The sequence below is a fragment of the Echinops telfairi genome, unplaced genomic scaffold, assembly GCF_000313985.2.
Source record: "Echinops telfairi isolate 266 unplaced genomic scaffold, ASM31398v2 ScPeMD7_4;HRSCAF=17, whole genome shotgun sequence".
Lineage (NCBI taxonomy): Eukaryota > Metazoa > Chordata > Mammalia > Afrosoricida > Tenrecidae > Echinops > Echinops telfairi.
The window spans coordinates 43,461,912-43,469,322 of record NW_022103900.1 but is presented as its reverse complement, the minus strand read 5'-3'; the positions used below and the strand labels follow the sequence as shown (position 1 = coordinate 43,469,322).

The 7,411-nt window shown below is 39.3% G+C and overlaps 1 pseudogene; it reads left to right on the top strand.

Moving 5' to 3' along the window:
• Positions 1 to 2,250: 2,250 nt before the first annotated feature.
• Positions 2,251 to 4,664, top strand: LOC101653657 (annotated as a pseudogene).
• Positions 4,665 to 7,411: the final 2,747 nt, after the last annotated feature.

Here is a 7,411-nt window from a genome sequence, read left to right as displayed (position 1 = left end):
CCCCCATCTCCTCTGACAAATAGATTTTACACAAAATGTGAGACATTTGCGAGCTGATGAATCATTACCAATTCATGAGATATGAATATGCAGTGATATTTGCAAGACTAAAGGATATTAAGAACTTGCAGTTTAATAATTTTTTCTTGTACTAGGCAGGTCACAGTGCCTTGAACATATTGAAGTTGTCCATATGTAAGAGTTAAACTAACACAAATTTCTGTATATTATGGATAAAACTACAAAGTTTACTTGTATATTTCTCCATCATATGATCTTATTCTGATATTCAAATTTGAGAAGTTAAGGGGACTTCAAAAAGTTTATGGAAAAATTCCATTACTTTTTTATTCTATTTTTGCCACAAACTTGAAGCTCTCTCATATTCATATATTTTTTATTAACTTTAAATTTTTCTGTTAAAATATCTATTCTGAGAAAAGAAAGAGCTTCAAACATTTGTGTCTAGGACATCTGAAGCATGCACACTTATTTTGTTTGTATAAGTATAAGAAATGGTGCTTGTGGAGTTATAAACAGTTGAACCACCCTTACCAACCAATCTTCAGAGAGCGTATATGAATGAAACTTTGATCCTTACTGTTGAAGTAAATACCTTAAGGGTACTTACTACATCTGAAAAGATACATCATTATTTTATATGCTACTGAAAAGAAGTAAAGTAATATAGGATTAAAATTATAGGATACCATTATTTGTAATAAAAGAAAATATTATTTTAGAGATGTTAAAAATATGGAGACGTGCATGTCCTGGAAAGAAGAAATGGCCAACCTCATATATATTTTCCTTTTGACAATATTTTGAAAAGTGAGAGTGACTTACACAAAGTACGGTTACTCAATACTACTATAAAGCATGTTATGTCTTTAGAACGTTGTAATTAGAAGAAATGGTCAACTATTAAATTTCAATTTTTAGTCCTAAATAATCCATTCTTTCTTTTGCCTTGGTTAAAACCAATACTAGCTACTGTTTGTTTGTTTTTTTTACTGAAAGAGTAATCCAAAGGATCAGACCATAAAACACAATAGCTTATGAACAAGTTGGAATCTGGAGTAAACCACAGTTGTAAAGAAGAAAGATTTTGAGTAAAGAAGAAAGATTTTGATTAATGCTTATCAAAGTCTCTCCATTGCCTTCAAATTTCACTGGCCCAGCAAATCCCCTTGTCAGCCATTGTTTTGATTAAAGCGATTTTGGAATTCACCCTCATGAGACTGCGAGGTTACTCCAGTGGGTCATTCCTCGGTTCTTCACTTCACAGGAAGAAGAATTCACATCAAAGCCTGTTTAGTGATCCAAGTGAGTTTTTATGACGGACGGGAGAAGTTTCAGGAGTACACGCTATTTCAGGGAAGCGGGCCAAAGCGCGTGGGGCTGAAGTTCACAACTGGACATAAGCAACCTCTTGAAACATGTGGCACTGAGGCCAAAGAGAGGGGGCACAGCGAGGGCGGGCGCAGGAGCAGGGTCAAAAGAGATCCGCCTTTTCCTCGCTAGTCTTTCAAACCTCTGGCTGGGGAGACGTGGTTGAAGGTGTTGGTTGACCCCATTGGCTGAAATAAGCCCACCTGGGTGGCGACATGAGCCTGGGCCTACTTTGGGCTTCCCAGATGTATCACTCACCTGGCTTGGGGCCTGAGTTTGAGCATGCCCAGTTTGGGGGTCTTCGTGGGAGGCTAATGCTCACCTGATTCCCTTCCAATTTCCTCAAGGGGGGCTGTACAGGCAAGGGAGGAACAACCCCCTGTCTCTAGCTCCCTAACAAGGGTATGACTGGGAGAATTTGTGTACCACTCTCCATTGATCAGCAAACTGTTTCCCTCACCCCTCATACTCTCTTCTCCCCATAGGGAGGTGGGCGGAGGAGAAAATATTTTTTACCTACATGCTATTGCACCAACAGATTTAACCTTGGAAATAAATTTATGTCTTGCTCCATCCCGCTCCAGTTCAGTGGGATTTGCTCTGATTGTTTGGTTCTCTTAGTTCCGTGTAGCAGTCTATGGGGGGCTCTGGCCTCATTGAATGAGCACTGGATTGCACACCAAGTCAACTGGATAGCCATGAGCAGGGCTTGGGGGGATAGCAGTTTGTAGCTTCTATTTTATGAAATGGTAACTAGCACTGATTATAGATCAACTATCCTACCATTAACCATTCCTCTGCACTATATTTATTTATTTACTCAGTTGCTTACTTATTTATTTGCCTCTTTTAGCTGACATGGCTACTGTGGTCAATTATTTGCTAAGATTTGTTCTTAAATATGGAGCTCTTATTAAATGTGAGGTAAATAGATTTAATAAAGTAATATTTTCAATATTTAATTGTTATGTAAAATCTATCTTGCCCGAGAAAGAGATTCTTGAGTTGGAATGCATTTCTCTCAAGAATCTTTTTTAAATGTACATCACTGTACGTAACCTGCACAGCATGATTCACATTAACCAAAAGACGGAAGCAACCAAAGTGTTCATAAATAAATGAATGGATTTTAATAAAAACATAGTACATACTCTTACATACAATTAAATACTTCTCAATCATAAAGACACATGAAGGCTCAATACTCTCCAAACTGGCTGAACCCTGAAAACATTATGCTAGATGCAACATATCTGTCAGAATAGAGGAAATGATCATCTCAGTTATTTGAAAGTGGAAAATCAATGGACACAAAGCTTGAAAGTGGTTACCAGGGATTATGGGTAGAGGTGAGATGCTATTGCATAGGGAACAATGAATTTATGTTCATGGTAGTTGAATGATAAGGAAAAGGATAGTGATCATTGTTGCACATCATGAAGAATATGATCAATGTTACATGTAAACTTGTTCAATTGGCAGGTGTTCTGTTATATACAACACCAAACACACCCATCCACTCCATTCTGATTGATAGTAACCCCATGGGCAGAATAAAGCTGCCCCTTTGATATCTGAGGCTGTCAATATTTATGGGAGCAGAAAGTATCATTTTTCTCCCACAGTTATATATAATGGGGCTTTTAAAAGTTGGTGGGGGCCCTCCATTATCTTTTAATTTGATTTCTCTTAAACTATTTGAAGCCTCCTGTGTGTATAGAGAGGACCATAGGGCCGGTCCCACCGTGAGACACAAGGTTCCCTCACTGACCCATAGCACTACGGGGGACTGAAACCCTGCGCAGAAAGTGTGCCAGGTCTCCCCAGTGCACAGCAGGGAGCACATCTGGGCAGCAAGGGGAGCAAAGTAACCAAGTCTCCAAGGAATCCTGAAAATAGACTTCTGACTGGGGGGACAGGGCTTGGCACCTCATCAGACTTGACCAGATAACATATATAAGGGTCAACAGACAGATCCAGGACTATCTATTGTTTTTTTCATTTGTTTGATTTCTTGTTCTGTTCTGTTTAGTTTGTTTGTGTATGTTTTGTTTTTGCTTTTCCTTTGCTTTCACCCTATGTCTATCTATATAAGATAGGCAGGATGAACAATCCTGAGGAGAAAATAACCGACTGGCAGTTCTGGGGAGACATGAGAGGAGAGGAAGGGATGGGCAGGGGAAGTGGGGAGCCAAAAAACTCAGAGATAAGGGAACAACAAGAGATCTAAAATTGAGGGTGGGGAGGTCTATAATGCCAGGCAGGGTTTGATCAAAAGCAATGTATCCAAGAGGAATTACTGAAAGCCAAATGGAGGGTGAGCTTGATAGTGGGACAGGAGGAAGGTGAAAGAAAATAGAGAAAAGAAATAGGAGGCAAAAGCTATTTATAGAGGTATAGCTATTGGCATGTATAGGTGTAAATATATTAATTTATAGTGAAAGGGATAGAAGCCAATGTACATATATTTATATTTTAAGTGTGAAGATAGCAAACAAATATTGGGCCTCTACTGAAGGTCTCCCTTAACACAAGAACATTGAAAACCCTGCTGAAGTCAGCGTGGTATATTCCAGGAACACTGGCCAGCGCGCTGTGCTGAAGTTTGCTACTGCCACTGGAGCTATTCCAATTGCTGGGCGCTTCACACCAGGAACCTTCACTAACCAGATCCAGGCAGCCTTCCTGGAGCCACGGCTTTTAGTGGTGACTGACCCCAGGGCTGACCACCAGCCCCTCACAGAAGCCTCTTACGTTAACTTGCCCACCATTGCTCTGTGTAACACAGATTCTCCTCTGCGCTACATGGACATTGCCATCCCGTGTACAACAAGGGAGCTCACTCAGTGGGCCTGATGTGGTGGATGCTGTCCCGGGAAGTTCTGTGCATGCGAGGCACCATCTCCCGGGAACACCCGTGGGAGGTCATGCCTGATCTCTACTTCTACAGAGACCCAGAGGAGATTGAAAAGGAAAAGCAGGCCGCTGCTGAAAAGGCTGTGACCAAGGAAGAGTTTCAGGGCGAATGGACTGCTCCTGCTCCTGAGTTCACTGCCGCTCAGCCTGAGGTGGCCGACTGGTCTGAGGGCGTGCAGGTGCCCTCCGTGCCAATCCAGCAGTTCCCCACTGACTGGAGCGCTCAGCCCGCAACTGAAGACTGGTCTGCACCTCCCACCGCTCAGGCCACCGAGTGGGTAGGAACAACCACTGAGCGGTCCTAAACTGTTCTTCCATGGAAATTAGGTTGATGGGAAATAAAGACAAGTTTCTACAAAAAATAAAATAAATAAAAGTTTGTATTTTATTCTCTTGTAACTAACAGGGTCAGTGATGAGAAAGTAGTCTTTTCTTTTGTTTATAACGTCAGTCTTCTATCTTACAAACTATAAGATTTTCCCCCCTTAATCTTGGAGTTTATATCTAGATTTGTGTATTGTCTATATCAGCTTCACAAATCCTGACTGTCATTCAATGAACAATTTTAATTTGCAGACTCTAGTATTTCTTCACACTAGGGAAATTTAGTTTTTTATTTGTTTAATTACTGTCTCTCCTCCATCTGTTCCTTTTTCTACTTCTGAAACCTCTGTTATTTGCTAGCTGTATCTGCTGTATCTGTTCTCAACTTCTTTCTTCCACTTCATGATTTCCATCTCTTCATATTTTTGCCCTGAGTTTTGAAATATACTTGGTTTGATTTTCCAGGTCACTGATACAAATTTCAACACTGACATCCCTCTCTGTTGTTGTTGCTATTTTTTCGCTTTTGCTTTGAAATTTTAGACAAAAAGAAAGCTCTTTTACTTTCACTAAGTTATGTTTTGTGCTCTGTTGAAATATAATATGCATGTATTGTCTGAATCTTCCTATGATATTAAATATCCTTTAAAATATCTCTTAGAGGGGTTCTTGTATTTCGTTGATGGCTACATCAAAATTTAACTAATCATTTATTAAATATTTCCTAGCTTTCAGCAACTATTAGTATGTTAAATTATTTTTTTAATTTGTGGAATCCTCCTAGTCATGTCAATTCTAATATATATATATATATTTTTTTTTCCAGATTGAATATCATAATAAAATAAGCCATTAGAATATTTTGTTTTCCCAGTTTGTATAAAATTATGGTTATACAGTACTGTCATCTATGAAATATGCAAAAGCATTATGAAAGAGTTTGAAATATTGTGAGAATTATCAAAAAGTGACACAGAAAAAAAAGTGAGCACAAGTTGTTGGAAAAATTCTAGTGATATACTGACTTGAAGCAGAAATTCCCCAAACCACTTTATAAAAAAACATTTCTGCAAGACACTATAATGCCAAGTACAATACAATGAAGCATGCCTTAGTATATGTATGTACACACAGATGTGTGTGTAAATATTTGAGGGTTTAGGCATCAATATATACACTACAAAAACTATATATCAGGAATGTATATTGCACTTATAATTGAATATCTTATTTAAAATTAATTCAGTCAATTAAGAAAGAAAACAATTTTGTTTAGAGTGTAAATATAGCCACACCTATGTTGACGCCAGGCTCCCTGGTGGCACAGAGGCATTGAGTTGCATATAGAAGGGTGTGTGGTCTAAACCTACCAGCTTTCCACAGAGGAGAGATGAGGGAGTCCGCTGCCATGAAGACGCACCTCCTAGGATTGCACAGAACTGGGGTCACCTCAAGGAGAGTGGGTGGTTTTATGCGCTTACTTATCTCTCAGTTCACTTTCTGATCATCCGCGCATCTCCCCTTTCTCTTGCTCATTTTTTAATGATTCCCTTGCTTCTGATTCCATTGCTTCTTTATTAATTTCAAATAGCATTTTTATATTTTAAATTTCCTGGTTGAGGCTCTGTTCCTCCATGTGTGTGTGTATATTTGGCCTCATTTAAACACTTTGTCACTAAAACCCGCATTTAGTCTGAAAATCACTATTTGTGTTGCTCTGGCTTCTGTGTAAGAACTTTTCTCTTCGTGTTCAGCTTTATTGATATTTCTGGCGTTTTGATTTTGTATGTTTTATTTATTTTTTGTTTTTGTTGTTGGGCCACTTTACCTTTTGGGGTGGGTAAACTTTAATGTTGTATACGCAGTCCCTGAACTACCAACAAGATCCACTACCAACTGTGTCTTTAAGAATTTTCAGGGCTTTGAGCTGGTTTTCCATAGTTCAGTCATTACAAGGATGCATTACTGGAACAGCCCCCTAATGTTAATGGTATCACCATTAACTGGAAAGAGGGCTATTTAGAGGCTTAATCCTTCTCCCACAGAAGAGAAGCACACAAGTCACAGAACAACAAAGTCTTTTGCCCTCAGATTTTGAGCAGTTTGGAACAGCAATGCCCACTCAAAGATGGTGGCATCCACTCAAAGAAGACAACACTATTTTTTCAAAGAGAGCTGCCAGCCCTGCCACATTGAATATGTGTTGCTTTTGTCCCGTCCTACCAATAGTCCATTTCTCACACATCCGGCCCTTCCAAGGCTCCGTCCATAAATTTTCTCATTCCAGGTACTGTGATAAACTTGCCAAATTGTAACATCCCAGGTCTGTTCTTGTTTCGCTCTGTAACCATTACAAAACTAATTTAAAGGACAAGTAGGAGTTGTCTTAAATCAGATGTTTGTAAGAGATTATTAGTATTCCTATTTTTATGAAGAAATTTTCAGATTGGGCACCTGGTGACATTATGACCAAGTATCTGGCTGCCAACCCAAAAACAGGGTCCCATAACTATCATTTACTCCTTAGATGAAACATATAGCAACATGTCTCTGGCAAGACTCAAATCAAAGTCCAGGGAACCTCATGGCATATCTCCATCTATCAAATAGAGTCACTATATCATAGTGGTCTTGGTATCTTCTTCTTTGGACCATTAGAGTACACTCTTGTCCTTAATGTTCATTCTTTTCTTCTTCTTCTTCTTCTTCTTCTTCTTCTTCTTCTTCTTCTTCTTCTTCTTCTTCCTCCTCCTCCTCCTCCTCCTCCTCCTCCTCCTCC